At 38.5% G+C, this 15,468-nt stretch overlaps 1 pseudogene; it reads left to right on the top strand.

Annotated features, from left to right (window-relative positions):
• The first annotated feature begins 1,647 nt into the window (after positions 1-1,647).
• On the top strand, positions 1,648-2,874 carry LOC129040613 (hsc70-interacting protein-like; annotated as a pseudogene).
• Positions 2,875-15,468: the final 12,594 nt, after the last annotated feature.

Raw genomic sequence — 15,468 nt, 5'->3', positions numbered from 1 at the left:
GACAATGAAACCCACTGCATTAAATAACCCATGGTGCTGGGAGTTAATCAGAAATCTGGTGTTGTCGAAAATAAATGAGTTTTTAATAAATTAGATTTGAGAAATACAAGTTGTGGATTAGGAGTCTGTGCGGAGGCAGCTTCTGATTCATTGGGAAATCCACAGGGGGCAACTGCTACTAAAGTTGATGGGAAAATATGCTTGTTCCTCGGAAGAGAAGAGAGAGAAGTTTGTTCAACTGTGTACTTCTCTCTTGCCCATTCCCGCATTGGCAGGCCAGATCATTCCTTGAAGCCCTTTGATATTCAACAAAGAAAAATTTGTCTTATATAGGCTCTTACACTCTCCACCTGCTTTCCATCTTAGATTTAAATTGCCTGAAGTTTTAGAGTAAATTATTTAAAGTAGGATGGCACTCAATCATGATTAAATTAATCAATTTACTTTGTTTGGAGACATTCAATTAATAACCTACAATAGGCATTGTACCTATTCTACTCTACCTGGTCTGGTGTACCTGGTCCCTGGGACCCTAACAGTCAATTAGATTTAATTAAAGGTAACACACCAAGTGACTACTGTGTGTGAGATATTATGCTGAGTATGGGGAATACAAAATTGCCAAAGCTCCCCCAGGATCTTAGAATCTTATAGGGGAAACTGGATTTGATTGCAAAGCAAGGTGTTCTGAGTGCTCAGGTGAAGTTATAAATTGCTCTAGAAAAGCAGAGGAGGGCCAGAAAATTCTAGTTTAAGGGGTTTGGGAAGACTTTGCAAATAAAGTGGAATTTAGTGGATGCTAGAGGACGACTAACTAAATCACAATTGCTGAGGGACAGGTTAACAGCATTTTAAGCTGATGGAACAGTAGGGACAAACACTAAGAGGGAGTCTTGAAAGTAAAGGACATGTTTGAAAATTGTAATTCATTCATTTATCCCACAAGCATTGAGTACCCACTCTAATTCAGCAAGTGCATAATGTAGTTGCTGACCTGAAGTGCAACGTCGAGGCGGGAATATCGGAGGGGGTGAGGCAAGGGAAAAGTGTAGGACTAGAGTCTGAAGGCCCTTGTGTTCATAAGAGTTTATATAAAATGCATAGTTTTATTTTGTTTAATGTTGTTTTCATAAATGGGGTTATACTGAGCCTATTCTTCTGTCACTTTTTTTTTCATTTAATATGTCTTAAAGATATTTCTATGTCCATACCTGTAAGATTGTCTCTCTCTCTTTTTTTTTTTTTTTTTTTGAGAAAGAGTTTAGTTCTTGTTGCCCAGGCTGGAGTGCAGTGGCGTGATCTCAGCTCACTGCAACCTCCATCTCCCGGGTTCAAGAGATTCTTCTGCCTCAGCCTCCTGAGTAGCTGAGATTACAGAGGCCTGCCACCACACCCAGCTACTTTTTTGTATTTTTAGTGGAGACGGGGTTTCACCATGTTGGCCAGGCAGGTCTCGAACTCCTGACCTCAGGTGATCCACCCACCTCGGCCTCCCAAAGTGCTGGGATTACAAGCATGAGCCACCGTGCCTGGCCAATTGTCTCATTTAAAAAAAAATTTCAGCCCCTTCTGCACAGTCACGCCGAGCCAGCGCCTGGGCCTAGAAGCGGGCCGCAGCCCCCCAGCTTCGCCCATCACCTCCCTACCATGGACCCCCGCAAAGTGAATGAGCTTCAGGCCTTTGTGAAAATGTGTAAGCAGGATCCAAGCATTCTGCACACCGAGGAAATGCGCTTCTAAGGGAGTGGGTGGAGAGCATGGGAGGTAAAGTACCACCTGCTACTCAGAAAGCTAAATCAGAAGAAAATACCAAGGAAGAAGAACCTGATAGTAAGAAGGTGGAGGAAGACTTAAAGGCAGACGAACCGTCAAGTGAGGAAAGTGATCTAGAAATTGATAAAGAAGGTATGATTGAACCAGACACTGATGCTCCTCAAGAAATGGGAGATGAAAATGTGCAGATAACAGAGGAGATGATGGATCAGGCAAATGATAAAAAAGTGGCTGCTATTGAAGCCCTAAATGATGGTGAACTCCAGAAAGCCATTGACTTATTCACAGATACCATCAACCTGAATCCTCGCTTGGCCATTTTGTATGCCAAGAGGGCCAGTGTCTTCGTCAAATTACAGAAGTCAAATGCTGCCGTCCGAGACTGTGACAGAGCCATTGAAATAAATCCTGATTCAGCTCAGCCTTACAAGTGGCAGGGGAAAGCACACAAACTTCTAGGCCACTGGGAAGAAGCAGCCCATGATCTTGCCCTTGCCTGTAAATTGGATTTTGATGAAGATGCTAGTGCAATGCTGAAAGAAGTTCAACTTAGGGCACAGAAAATTGCAGAACGTCGGATAAAGTATGAGCGAAAATGTGAAGAGCGAGAGATCAAAGAAAGAATAGAACGAGTTAAGAAGGCTCGAGAAGAGCATGAGAGAGCCCAGAGGGAGGAAGAAGCCAGACGACAGTCAGGAGCTCAGTATGGCTCTTTTCCAGGTGGCCTTCCTTGGGGAGTGCCTGGTAATTTTCCCGGAGGAATGCCTGGAATGGGAGGGGGCATGCCTGGAATGGCCGGAATGCCTGGACTCAATGAAATTCTTAGTGATCCAGAGGTTCTTGCAGCCATGCAGGATCCAGAAGTTATGGTGGCCTTCCAGGATGTGGCTCAGAACCCAGCAAATATGTCAAAATACCAGAGCAACCCGAAGGTTATGAATCTCATCAGTAAATTGTCAGCCAAATTTGGAGGTCAAGCGTAATGCCCTTCTGATAAATAAAGCCCTTGCTGAAGGAAAAGCAACCTAGATCACCTTATGGATGTCACAATAATACAAACCAGTGTGCCTCTAACCTTCTCATCAAGAGAACTGGGGTGCTTTGAAGTTAATCCCTACCCCTCTCCCCCAAATGCAGCTGAAGCATTTTATAGTGGTTTGCCATTAGGGTATTCATTCAGATAATGTTTTCCTACTAGGAATTACAAACTTCAAACACTTTTTACATCTTCAAAATATTTAAAACAAATTTAAAGGGTCTATTAATTCTTATATTTTTCTTTACTAATCATTTTGGATTTTTTTTCTTTGAATTATTGGGCAGGGAATATACTTACGTATGGAAGATTACTGCTTTAATTTGAGTGAAATAAAAGTTATTAGTGCGAGGTAAACATAACTCATTTGAGGATAAAGTTTGTGTTGGATATCTGGTTCCTGATGCATTTTGACTTGTCCTTTTAAATGCTTTATCTTTTTCTTTAAAGATTTATTTCAATAAAACTAATTGGGACCACCCGTATTTCAGTAGGACCTGGGTAGGGATTGGAAGTGCTTGGCAGGGCAGCAGCAATCTTGCTGTGTTTGATATAACATGCATCCTTGGGCAGGTTGCCCTTAAATCTTACACTGTGGTGAAGGGATGATTTTTTTGTAATGCTGCAGTAGAGTTGGAGTACTTAGTTCTCTTGTTGTCCAGTATATCTAATAAGTGTTTCATATTATTTCCATGTACGGGAAATAAGGGAGTACTTTTCTTTTTCTATTTCTATGCTTAAAATTCTCTTTCCTAGTCAAAAATTGCCCAACTCTGTGTTTGCTTTCTGCTTGTTACGTTTTTCTCCCTTACTTTTCTTGAGCTAAAGACAGGCTTTTTCCACCAGCATCATCACTGCTATCATCATTAACAGCATAATTATACTAGCATATTTAATGCTGAGTTTAATTTAATATGTAATACATATGGTAATTGTAGGGTAATACCCACAACAACTGTAGTTTCTTACTTGGCCAAGAGAATGCTTATTTAAGTGTTAGACTTCCATTCTGGCAAAATCTTGCCATATCAGAAGACATTGGAAAGAGGGATTCCCTTTGGTGTTTGCTCTTCTACTTAGAAAATACCTATTGCAGTTAGTTTATCTTGTAGTATTCATCTTTGTATTCTGAAGATAAGGTTTGAATTAAATTGATATACACAGAGGGGAACCAATTTTTTTTTATCCAATGTGAATTATAAATGAGATAATCCACAGTTATTCATTGTGGATTTGTTGAGACTATGAAAGACTCATTGTCTTTGTATTCAGCTCTTAAATAGTGTAACCATATCCCCACCTCTGCTTGCTTTCTTTCCCTCCCCTCCAATGATAAAGAAAATGACAAATTTTCAAAAAAAAAATTTCAGTATCATATAGAGAGATGGATCATAATTTATTTAATCATCTTCCTATTAATATTTAAATTAGAGAAAACTATCTTAAGTACTTTCTTTCATGAAAACAGATCAGCCCAAGTGTGATTACTATGTTGTAGAACTTTTTAAAGGAAGATATATTAGAACCAAGATCGGATAATATCGTCAATCAATCAATCAATCAGTATTTGCAGAAGACTCTTTCAGAGTCATGTCAGAAAAGACATAGTGGATTCAAACTAGGTAATTGAGAAGAGTCTCATTAAGTTAAGCTAATGAAGCTTACCAAAAGCACTGTTTAAAAAGAATAGGCAGCGTTTAGAGAAACTCACAAGGGATAGTGTCAGTTCCCACAGGCTAACAACGGCAGGAGCTGTCACTAACTCTAGGCCAGACTGGCAAGTAGGGAGAGTGTTGACTGCAACCTGAAGCAAGTGGCTGTACAGAGAAGCAGCGAATTCATCATGACCAGGCAAAGAGGGATTCACGATAAATGTGCACCTTGACCTCACTCCCCTCCGGGCTGTTATCTCTTATTTGTGTCTCCCGTTGGCCAAACCATTTAGCAGCCAGTGGGCAAGGTGATGCCATTCACAGAGCTCAGCCTCCCAGGGCAAAAGCAGGAAGGGGAAGAATGGAGAGAGGATCTGGAGGTGCAACCAGAAAATCTCTAGTACAAGGACCAATTAGGAGTTATCAAAATGTTTCTATCCAAACATTATACCGAAGGATGGGGAGTGTCCATTGCGAATTTCAGAATGAGTATCTATCAGGCAAGAAATTAACTATTTTTGAGAGTCATAAATAGGACTTCTAGTGATAGATATCCCAATTATCCTGCTGTAATGTATACATTGTATACATGTACCAAAAAAACACATGTACCCCATAAATATGTCCAACTATTAAGCATCAATTAAAAAAAAAAAACAAAAACAGGATTCTTCTACAACAGATCTGTTGTAGAGGAACTAAGTTTGAAACTGTTATATTGAAGATGGATTCCTGTTGTGCCAGGGCTCCCAAGTGGGAAAATTGCTTCCAGTTTAGCCAGTATTTAACTGCTTTTTCAGCTGACATGAATATGCAAAGGAAAAAAAGGCCACCGACAGATCCTGGCGTGGCTTGGTGATTAGGCATTAATGGACAATCACAGTTTGGACAGACTGAATTTTCAAGTGCTCCAGGTATTAAAACAGGTATTAAAAAACAGGACATTCTACAACATATCTGACCAGTCCTCCAAAAAAAGAAAATCCTCTACGTCTCTATCTTTTTTTTTTTTTTTGAGATGGAGTCTCGCTCTGTCACTCAGGCTGGAGTGCAGTGGAGCAATCTCGGCTCACTGCAACCTCCGCCTCCTGGGTTCAAGCGATTCTCCTGCTTCAGCCTCCTGAGTAGCTGGGATTACAGGCGCCCACCATCTTGCCCGGCTAATTTTTTGTATTTTCAGTAGAGACTGGGTTTCACCATACTGGCCAGGCTGCTCTCAAACTCCTGAACTCAGGTGATCCACCCACCTCAACCTCCCAAAGTGCTGGGATTACAGGCGTGAGCCACCATGCCTGGCCTACATCTTTATCTTTATTCTTGACTTTTCTCCTGAGTTCCAGACTCAGATTTTAATTGACTATTGAGCACCATTTCTATGTTAAGTTTAGTATGTCCCACTCATGCCTCTCTAAACCTGTCCCTGACTCCAGCACCCCTCAAACTATGCTCTCCTTCCCCTGCCCCTAAATTTCTTTCTTTCTCTCACCTTATGCTATCAGCCATTATTTGAAATTTTTTCTTCAACCAGGTTGTTAGATCCTTCTGTACCTTCCACAATGTCCTGTGCAGAGCCTGTCCACCTCTATCTAGCAGAGAAATAGGAACCTTTTTTCCAAAAGCAGATCCATTCCCGAGACTGACCCTAATTTGTATCCACTTAGTTATTCTCAAACCATTCAAATTTTTAGCCACTTTCTTACTATATTGTAAGTTATTTGAGGGCAGGGACCATGTTTCTTTGTCTTAATGTGTCTCCTGGTGTCTCACATTCCGAGGAAAGAACTTAATACCCAGTGGGAGTCCAGTGGCTACTGTTCATGTTTTTGCTGTCATTGTTAATTGTGTCTGGTGAGTAAACCATGTCTCAGCTAGGGCATCATCTAAGCTTACTAGACAAAACCTCTGTGGAAGAACTAAGTTTGGAACTGTTATATTAAAGATGGATTCCTGTTGTGTCAGGGCTCCCAAGTGGGAAAATTGCTTTCAGTTCAGCCAGCATTTAACTGCTTTTTCAGCTGACATGAATATGCAAAGGAACAAAAAAAAAAAAAAAGGCCACCGACAGATCCTGGTGCAGCTTGGTGATTAGGCATTAACAGACAATCAAAGTTTGGACAGACTGAATTTTCAAATGCTGCAGGTATTAAGAAAATGTACTAAATCATTCTGATTTCATTGAAATGGCTGTTAGACAAGACTGAAAAATACATGATTATAACTCTCCCTTAGTGGGTCTTTTCCACCTTCATTTGAAAGAAGTACGGCAGCTCATAAAGAACAGCAACTTCCTTGCAAGCCAGAGGGCTTAATGAAGAATTAAGTATATTGCAACCTTGTAGCTGAAATAATAGAAAGAAAATTGAATTATTCTTCCCATATTAAATGCATATATTCTTGCCAAAATGACTTTGCTAACCCATGGAGTGAAATACACTTTGTTTTCACATGAGTGCACTAAACAAAGCTGTGGGCTCTACTAAAACTGCTTTGAAGGGAACGGAAAGTATCAGAATGAAAAAGCACTCTCGATATATGGTTATATCAGCCCTAAATTGTATCACAGCTGCTTCTGGCACCATTAGACAGAACCCTGGGTAATTTATAGAAGTCATTTTTAACAATTTGATTGTTGGTATATATCTGCTGAATTGATTGGTTGTGGAGACAGATCTTTATTTTTATAATGCAATAACATCCTTTGCAGATTACTGCTCAATTTATTTCTGATGCTAACATAACCAACTAGAATCTATCAATTTATATCAGAAAAATATGTTCTTATTTCTTAATTATCTGCTTAATTGTAGGGAAACTAGAGTCCTGTGATGCCCTGATTTGTCAACACTAGGGAGCCTGCCAGAGTCACTGGAAGTCTTGTGATTTGGTTTCTAGGCAACTTTTGTGATACTCACAACTTTTACTGGTGCATAAGAAGGCACTTGTGTCCTGATACACAGCTGGCAGCACTGCCTGCTCTTCTGCACCCCAGCTGAAGTCTCTGCAAGCCAGTAAGTGGCTTCTCCACTGACCTACTTCCCTGCTGATCTAATCGCACCAGCTCCAGTCATCAAGAATCCTGGTGATGACCCTACAGCAGGTGTCCCCTGGCCACCATGATCCCTTCTGGAGTGTGGCTGGTGGGAAGGCAGGGCTGCCCACCAATTGACTTTTATGAGCACCATTGAGAAATGGTGCTCAACAGTCAATTAAAATAACTCCGGCTGGAGTTATTTTGTGGTAGTTCCCTGGAATAAATGATAGGCCCCATTTCTGACCAATTGGTTGGTTCAGTTGGCAAAAATGGAAATTCTATACATTTAGCCAGTTTCCTCTTCACCCCAGCCACCACTACTGAATATATAAACATAAATCTATGTAATAGATGTGCATTAAATAGCGACTGCTATAGTTAAGTCATGTCATTAATATTCACCCTCTCTTTTTTATTGTGAGATTTTCTTTATTATTTTTAATGTGTTAAAATATACATAGTATAAAATTTATCATTTTAACCATTTTTTAAAATATATAGTTTAGTGACATTAAGTACATTCACATTATTGGGCAACCGTCACCTCCACCATCCGTGTGCAGGAGTTTTTCATCTTCACAAACTGAAACTCTGTACCCATTAAACAGGGGTCCCCAAACCCCAGGCCACAGACTGGTCCATGGCCTGTTAGGAACTGGGCCAGTGAGCAAGACCGCCTGAGCTCTGCCTCCTGTCAGATCAGTGGCAGCATCATATTCTCATAGGAGCGTGAACCCTATTGTGAACTGCGCATGTGAGGGATCTAGGTTGTGAGCTCTTTATGAGACTCTAACTAATGCCTGATGATCTGAGGTGGAAGAGTTTCATCCCGAAGCCACTCCCCCAATCCCCTCATCCCTGCTGTCTTCTATGAAACCAATCCCTGGTGCCAGGAAGTTTGGGGACCGTGACATTAAACAATAACTTCCCCCAGCCCCTGGCAACCCCCATCCTGCTTTCTGTCTCTGTGATTTTGACTACTCTGGATATCTCATATGAGTGGAATCATAGTATTTGCCCTTTTATATCTGGCTGATTTCACTTAGCATAATGTCCTCAAGACTCACTCATTGTAGCATGTGTCAGAATTTCCTCCTTTTTAAGGCTGGATAATATTCCATTATGTATCTACAACATCTTGTTGATCCACTCATCGGCTGATCCATTCATCTGCGGATGTGGCAATACTGCAGCCACATCAATCAATACCTTTCCTGGAGTCCAGTGTCTCCGGGAGTGAGAAAAGCATTGACCTCAATCTTTTGTGAATGAGCATTTGGGTTGTGTTCACCTCTTGGCTTTTGTGAGTAATCCTGCTGTGAACATGAGTGTACAAATATCTGTTCAAGTCCTGGTTTCGATTCTTCTGGTCTTTTCCTACTCTTCAGAAGTATGGCGATCTCCTTTGCTATGTGCCCTATCCCAACTTTCATCTCCTCTGACTCACAGTTCCTGCCAAAGCCTTTCTTTGTCACTGCCTGGATCTCACCTCTTCTCTTTACTGGCTCTCCCTGCCTCCCCCTCTTCAACTCACAGATTCTGGTTTCTCTCCCAGGGCTCTTTTTCACCATTTGCCTGCTAGGGCCAAGACAGGAGTCCACCTGAATACATGAGAATCATCCCTGATTTTGAGATTGGCAAAAGACAAAGGCTGAACACAAGCCCAGCAGTCAAAGACCAAAAACCAGAACTATGATGTGATAGTAGCCTCAGCTACTTTGAACTTCATCAACACTGTGGTATGAGCAGATAATCTTTGTCCCAAGTCAGATCTATGCACAAATTAAGAAATCCCTCTCTCCAGTAGGAGAGTGGTTTGCTTGGGGCCAGAAGCCCTTTCAAGGATTATAATAATGTATCTTCTAAATCGCCCTTTTTAAAATTTTTAATTTTATATATATATAAAATTATATATATATTTTTAATTTTATATATAATTATAATTTTATATATATATAAAATATATATATATTTGAGATGGAGTCTTGCTTTGTCACTCAGGCTGGAGTGCAGTGGCGTGATCTCGGCTCAATGCAACCTCCGCCTCCTGGGTTCAAATGATTCTTGTGCCTCAACCTCCCGAGTAGCTGGGACTACAGGCGCATGCCATCATGCCCTGCTAGTTTTTGTATTTTTAGTAGAGACAGGGTTTCGCCATGTTGGCCAGGCTGTTCTCGAACTCCTGTCTTCAAGTGACCCAACACCTCCAGCTCCCAAAGTGCTGGGATTACAGGCATGAGGCACTGCACCTAGCATAGTCACCCTTTTTTTTATTATTCTTTTCATCACAGTCATCATCACTATCATATAGATTATTAACATTTGTTGCATGCTTACTATATATAAAGAACATAATAAAAAATATATTCTTGAATTTTTCTTTTTATATTTTTAACAATCTTATTACTAGTAAGAGGCAGAACAAACTTTGGAGCCAGACTGCCAAGTTCAAATCTAGCTTTACCTCTTAAAATGGCTTGAACCACTTTATCCCTCAGTTTCCTTATGCAAAGGGGCATCATAATATAGTATGGACCTGGCCAGGAGCAGTGGCTCATGCCTGTAATCCCAGCACTTTGGGAGGCTCAGGTGGGCAGATCACTTGAGGTCAGGAGTTCGAGACCATCCTGGTCAACATGGTGAAACCCCATCTCTACTAAAAATACAAAAATTAGCTGGGTGTGATGGCGGTTGCCTGTAATCCCAGCTACTTGGGAGGCTGAGGCAGAAGAATGCATTGAACCTGGGAGAAGGAGGTTGCAGTGAGCCAAGACTGCACCACTGCACTCCAGCCTGGGTGACAGAGCACGACTCCATCTCAAAAAAAAAAACAAAAAAACAAAAATACAAAAAAAACCAAAAAACCGAAAAAACAAAAAACCCCACATATATATTATATATTATTATATATATTATATAAATATATAATATATTATTATATATATTATATAAATATATAATATATTATTATATATTATATAAATATATAATATATTATTATATATATTATATAAATATATATAATATATTATATATTTATATAATATATAATATATTATATATTATATAATATATAATATATTCTATATTATATAATATATATAATATATTATATATTATATAAATATATATTATATATTATATATTATATAAATATATATTATATATTATATATTATATAAATATATAAAATATATTATATATTATATAAATATATATTATATATTATATATTATATAAATATATATTATATATTATATATTATATAAATATATATTATATATTATATATTATATAAATATATATTATATATTGTATATTATTATATATTATATAATATATTATATAATATTATATATTATATAAATATATATTATATATTGTATATTATTATATATTATATAATATATTATATAATATTATATATTATATAAATATATATTATATATTGTATATTATTATATATTATATAATATATTATATAATATTATATATTATATAAATATATATTATATATTGTATATTATTATATATTTATATAATATATTATATAATATTATATATTATATATAATATATAAATAATAATATATATTATATAAATATATATAATATATAACATATATATATAAAATATGAACCTTAAGCAGTTGTGGGAATTGAATGAGAAAATGCATGGAAAACATTTATAGCCATTCCTGGCACACAGTCAGTGCTTGACAAAGGTTAGCTCTTGTTAAAGGTCAGAAAACTAGACAGAGCAGGTTAAGAAACTTGGCCAAGTTCACATATTCTAGGTCTGCTGACTCTGAGGCGGTAATATTTTGTAGGAAGTTTATAAATGCTTACCCCATATTTGGGCAAGGAAATAGAATGAGGTGTATTTCAGCCTTTTATATAAATTACAAGTATGTACCCACCCCAAGATAATATTTTGTAACTAGCCTATGTCTACTTCAATTGCAAAGAGGAGATAATGCAGAGTTAAATAAAATGTCTGCCTCTAATTTTTACTGACCTAAGGCAAGTGGCTATCTGAAAGGCTGATATATTGATAATATCTTCCATGTACACACACATAAAGTGTGGAGATTCCTTATCTCACCATCTGCTAAATATCTATTCTCAACATTCCCAGTGACTAGAAAGCACTTAATTCTTTCTCCTATCTCACCACCCTCATCACTCTTCCCAAATGGGTACATGAGAGATAGTGAATACAGAATGGCAATTCACAGAGCCAGAAATAATCTCTACGGGTATTCCTTATGTAGAAAGCTGCCCATTCCCCAAGAGGAAGGACCCGATGAGTCCAGCTCAAGAGCATTTTAAAGTCATTGCAGCAGCACTGAAACTCTTAAAATATGGACCATTTCAAAATCGCCTTTTATAGACTTATCATTGCATTTTCTTGGGTTTTACTAAAAAAAAAAAAAAATCACTTTTTTTTCCTTCTCTTCTCCCACTTTTGAAGTGCCACAACCATGTTGTTGATATTGATTGGTTATTTGCAATTAGGCATGGGCCATCTGACCATGTGGCGGTAATAGGGAAAGTTTCTGAATATAGCTTTAAATTGAAACATCATTATGCCTCAATTGTGGATGGGTCTCTGGACACAGATGTGAGCTTGTCTTCAAAAGATAATACCATATCATATGGACACTACATAATGCAGGTGAACTTCTCTTTGGAAGTGATTAGGGTTGGTGGAGCCCATATCTAGATTTTATGGAAACTGCTTTTGCAGAAAACAACATGTTAGACTAGAAAGTGAGATGTAAAGTCACTTTCAATAGCCAGTTTTTCCTGATTCTATAGGAGAGAGTGAGCATGTGTGTTGGGGAATAGGGTTGATAAACATTTTCTGTAAAAGGACAGATAGTAAATATTTTAGGACTTGCAGACCGTATGGTCTCTGTCACAGCTATTCAGCCCTGCCATTGAGGCAGGAAAGCAGCCACAGATAATACATAAACTAATATGTTTGTGTGCTAGTAAAACTTTATTTGTAGTTTGTGAGCTGGATTTGGCCTGTAGGCCATAATTTGTTGACCCCATACTGGGTTCTGTGCTGAGCATTTTATGAACATCAATTTTTTATATACACAATCTCAATCGCCCAGATCACTGAACATCAAGATCCAGTCTAGCTAAGCTAATCCACTATATGAACACAGATAAAGAGAGATTTTTTTCCCCCAGCATACAGTCAATAGCAGTAAATAAGGCTGCCCCAGGCTTTTCCACAAGATCATTCAATGCCAGAAAAAGGCAAAGGGGGAACATCATCAAAGTTCTAAGGGAAAGTATGTGTGACCGTGAGCATGACATTCTCTAAGAAGCCTTCAAGCAAAAAGCTACAGACATGAAAATAACTCAAACACATGAAATAAATCAAAGAATACAGACACATAAGCACTTCTGAAAAAAGTACTGATAACAAAATTCCTCATGGAGATAAATCAAAACAAAGAACTCTGGAATGGATATTCCATGACAAAAAAAAAAAACCTCATATAAGCATGAAATACATTTGAATATAGAGCCAAAACCAGATTCCAGGCAACCACGGGAATTATGTTAACAGAAATTAGACTGCAATGTTAAACATATAAAACAGGCTGGGCGTGATGGCTCACACCACTAATCCCAGCACCTTGGGAGGCTGAGGTGGGTGGATCACTTGAGGCCAGGAGTTCGAGACCAGCTTGGCCAACATGGTGAAACCCTGCATCTACTAAATATACAAAAATTAGCCTGGCATGGTGGTGGGCACCTGTAATTTCAGCTACTCGGGAGGCTGAGACAGGAGAATCACTTGAACCTGGCAGGCAGGGGTTGCAGTGAGCCGAGATGGTGCCAATGCACTCCAGCCTAGATGACAGAGCGAGACTCCATCTCAAAACAAACAAACAAGCAAACAACAAACAAACAAAATACCAATAATGCAACACAAATCAAGAAGTGGGGGAAGGAAGATTGTAGAAATTGTAGGAGTACCAGTGTCTTAAATAGAAACGTAGTAACTGTACCCTCCTATTTTTTTTTTAGTTTTTTTTTTCTGTTATTGATATATAGGTTATTGATGTATAGTATTTTCCATATTTATGGGCGTACCTATGAGTATTTTTTACATGCGTAGAATGTGTAATGAGCAATTCAGGGCAATAAGGGTAGCTATCACCATGAATATTGATCATTCCTATGTGCTGGTTCCATTTCAAGTCCTCTCTTCCAGCTACTTGGAAATATACAATATATTGATGCTAACTATAGTTCCCCTACCCTGCCTGCTATCTAGCATTAGAACTTATTTCTTCTGTTTCTTATCTAACTGTAAGTTTGTACTCACTCATCAACCTCTCTTCATCTCCCCGTCCTACCCTCACATAGTTTGAGGATTTTTTTTTTTTTTTTTTGACACTCACTCTGTCACCCAGGCTGGAGTGCAGTGGTGCGATCTCGGCTTACTGCAACTTCTGTCTCCGGGGTTCAAGCAGTTCTTCTGCCTCAGTCTCCCAAGTAGCTGGAATTACAGGTGCCTGCCACCATGCCCAGCTAATTTTTTTTGTATTTTTAGTAGAGACAGGGTTTCACCATGTTGGCTGGGCTGGTTTCAAACTCCTGACCTCAAGTGATCTGCCCACCTCAGCATCCCAAAGTGCTAGGATTACAGGTTGAAGCCACCATGCCCAGCCTGAACTCATTTTTAAAAAATATGTTTCTATTTCTTTAGTTCCATACTTGCATTTTAAAAAGATGCCTTGGATAACAAAGAGTTTTTACTGTGCTATCCTTAATAAAGAATAGAATTCCAGGATAGAGGGATTTGGGCTACTTTAAAATTTAAAACATTTTCTAACCTTTCCATATTAATTGAATTTTTAGAAAGAAAAGAATAAAAAAGAGAATCAAACATGTTAGCGGTAGTCAATTTTTGGCAATGATACAAATAATTGCTGATTTCTTTTTGCTTATTTATATATTAAAATAATTTTTTAAAATTTAGAAATGAGGTCTCACTACGTTGCCCAGGCTGGAGTGCAGTGGTTCTTCACAGGCCTGATCATGGTACTCTTTAGCCTTAAATTCTTGGCCTCAAGCAATCCTCCTGCCTCAGCCTCCTGTGTAGCTGGAACTACAGGTGTGTGCCACTGCACCCAGCACTCATTTATATATTAAAATAATCTTAAAGAAACCAACATCAATTTGAAAAACGACGACATATATTGTTATAGAAGCCGTAGAAAGAGCATTTTCAAGAAGGAGAGAATGGTCAACAGTGACAATCCTAAAAAGAGAATGAATATGATTAGGACAGATGATAGCAACAGAAAAAGTCATAGCTGACCTTAATGAAAACAATTTCAAGGGACTGGTAGAAGCAGAAGCCACAAATAAGTGAGTATAGAATAAATGAAAAGTGAAGAAATAGAAATTCTGTATTTAGATGATTCTTTCCAAAATGGGTCATTATCCTCAAAATCAGCTTCTGGGATAGATGCTATTTCCCCTATTCCTATGAAGAAATTGAGGTTTACGCTCCTTAATCAATGCCATAAAACTAGTATTTACAAAGCCAGTATTAGAAACCAAGTCTGTCTCCCAAGCCTATTCTCTTCCACTATCCCCTGGTTTGTGTGACATCTAGGTTGGAAGAGAGGATGGCGGATGTGATTAGAGTGGAGAGAAAATAGACATGACAAGGATGCCTTGGAGGAGCGTGTCCAGCTCACAGTCCCATTTCCAGAGAACTTCCCACAGGGACAGGAGTGGATGAGGACAGCTGTGTGTACACTGCATGGCCGTGCCATCCAGGCCAGACTGGTGACTTCGGTGGATGATCAGAGGACAATACTGATTGCACTGGGGTAGACCCAACGTGAACCAAAGCTTCTAGGACTGTGTATTGGAACTATAAAATATGAGTACTTTTTTCAGCCAGTCACCTGAACTGAGAGAATTAAAATGGAC

This window comes from Pongo pygmaeus, chromosome 6, assembly GCF_028885625.2.
Source record: "Pongo pygmaeus isolate AG05252 chromosome 6, NHGRI_mPonPyg2-v2.0_pri, whole genome shotgun sequence".
NCBI classification, from domain to species: Eukaryota; Metazoa; Chordata; class Mammalia; order Primates; family Hominidae; genus Pongo; species Pongo pygmaeus.
This window is presented reverse-complemented; position numbering and strand designations above follow the sequence as displayed.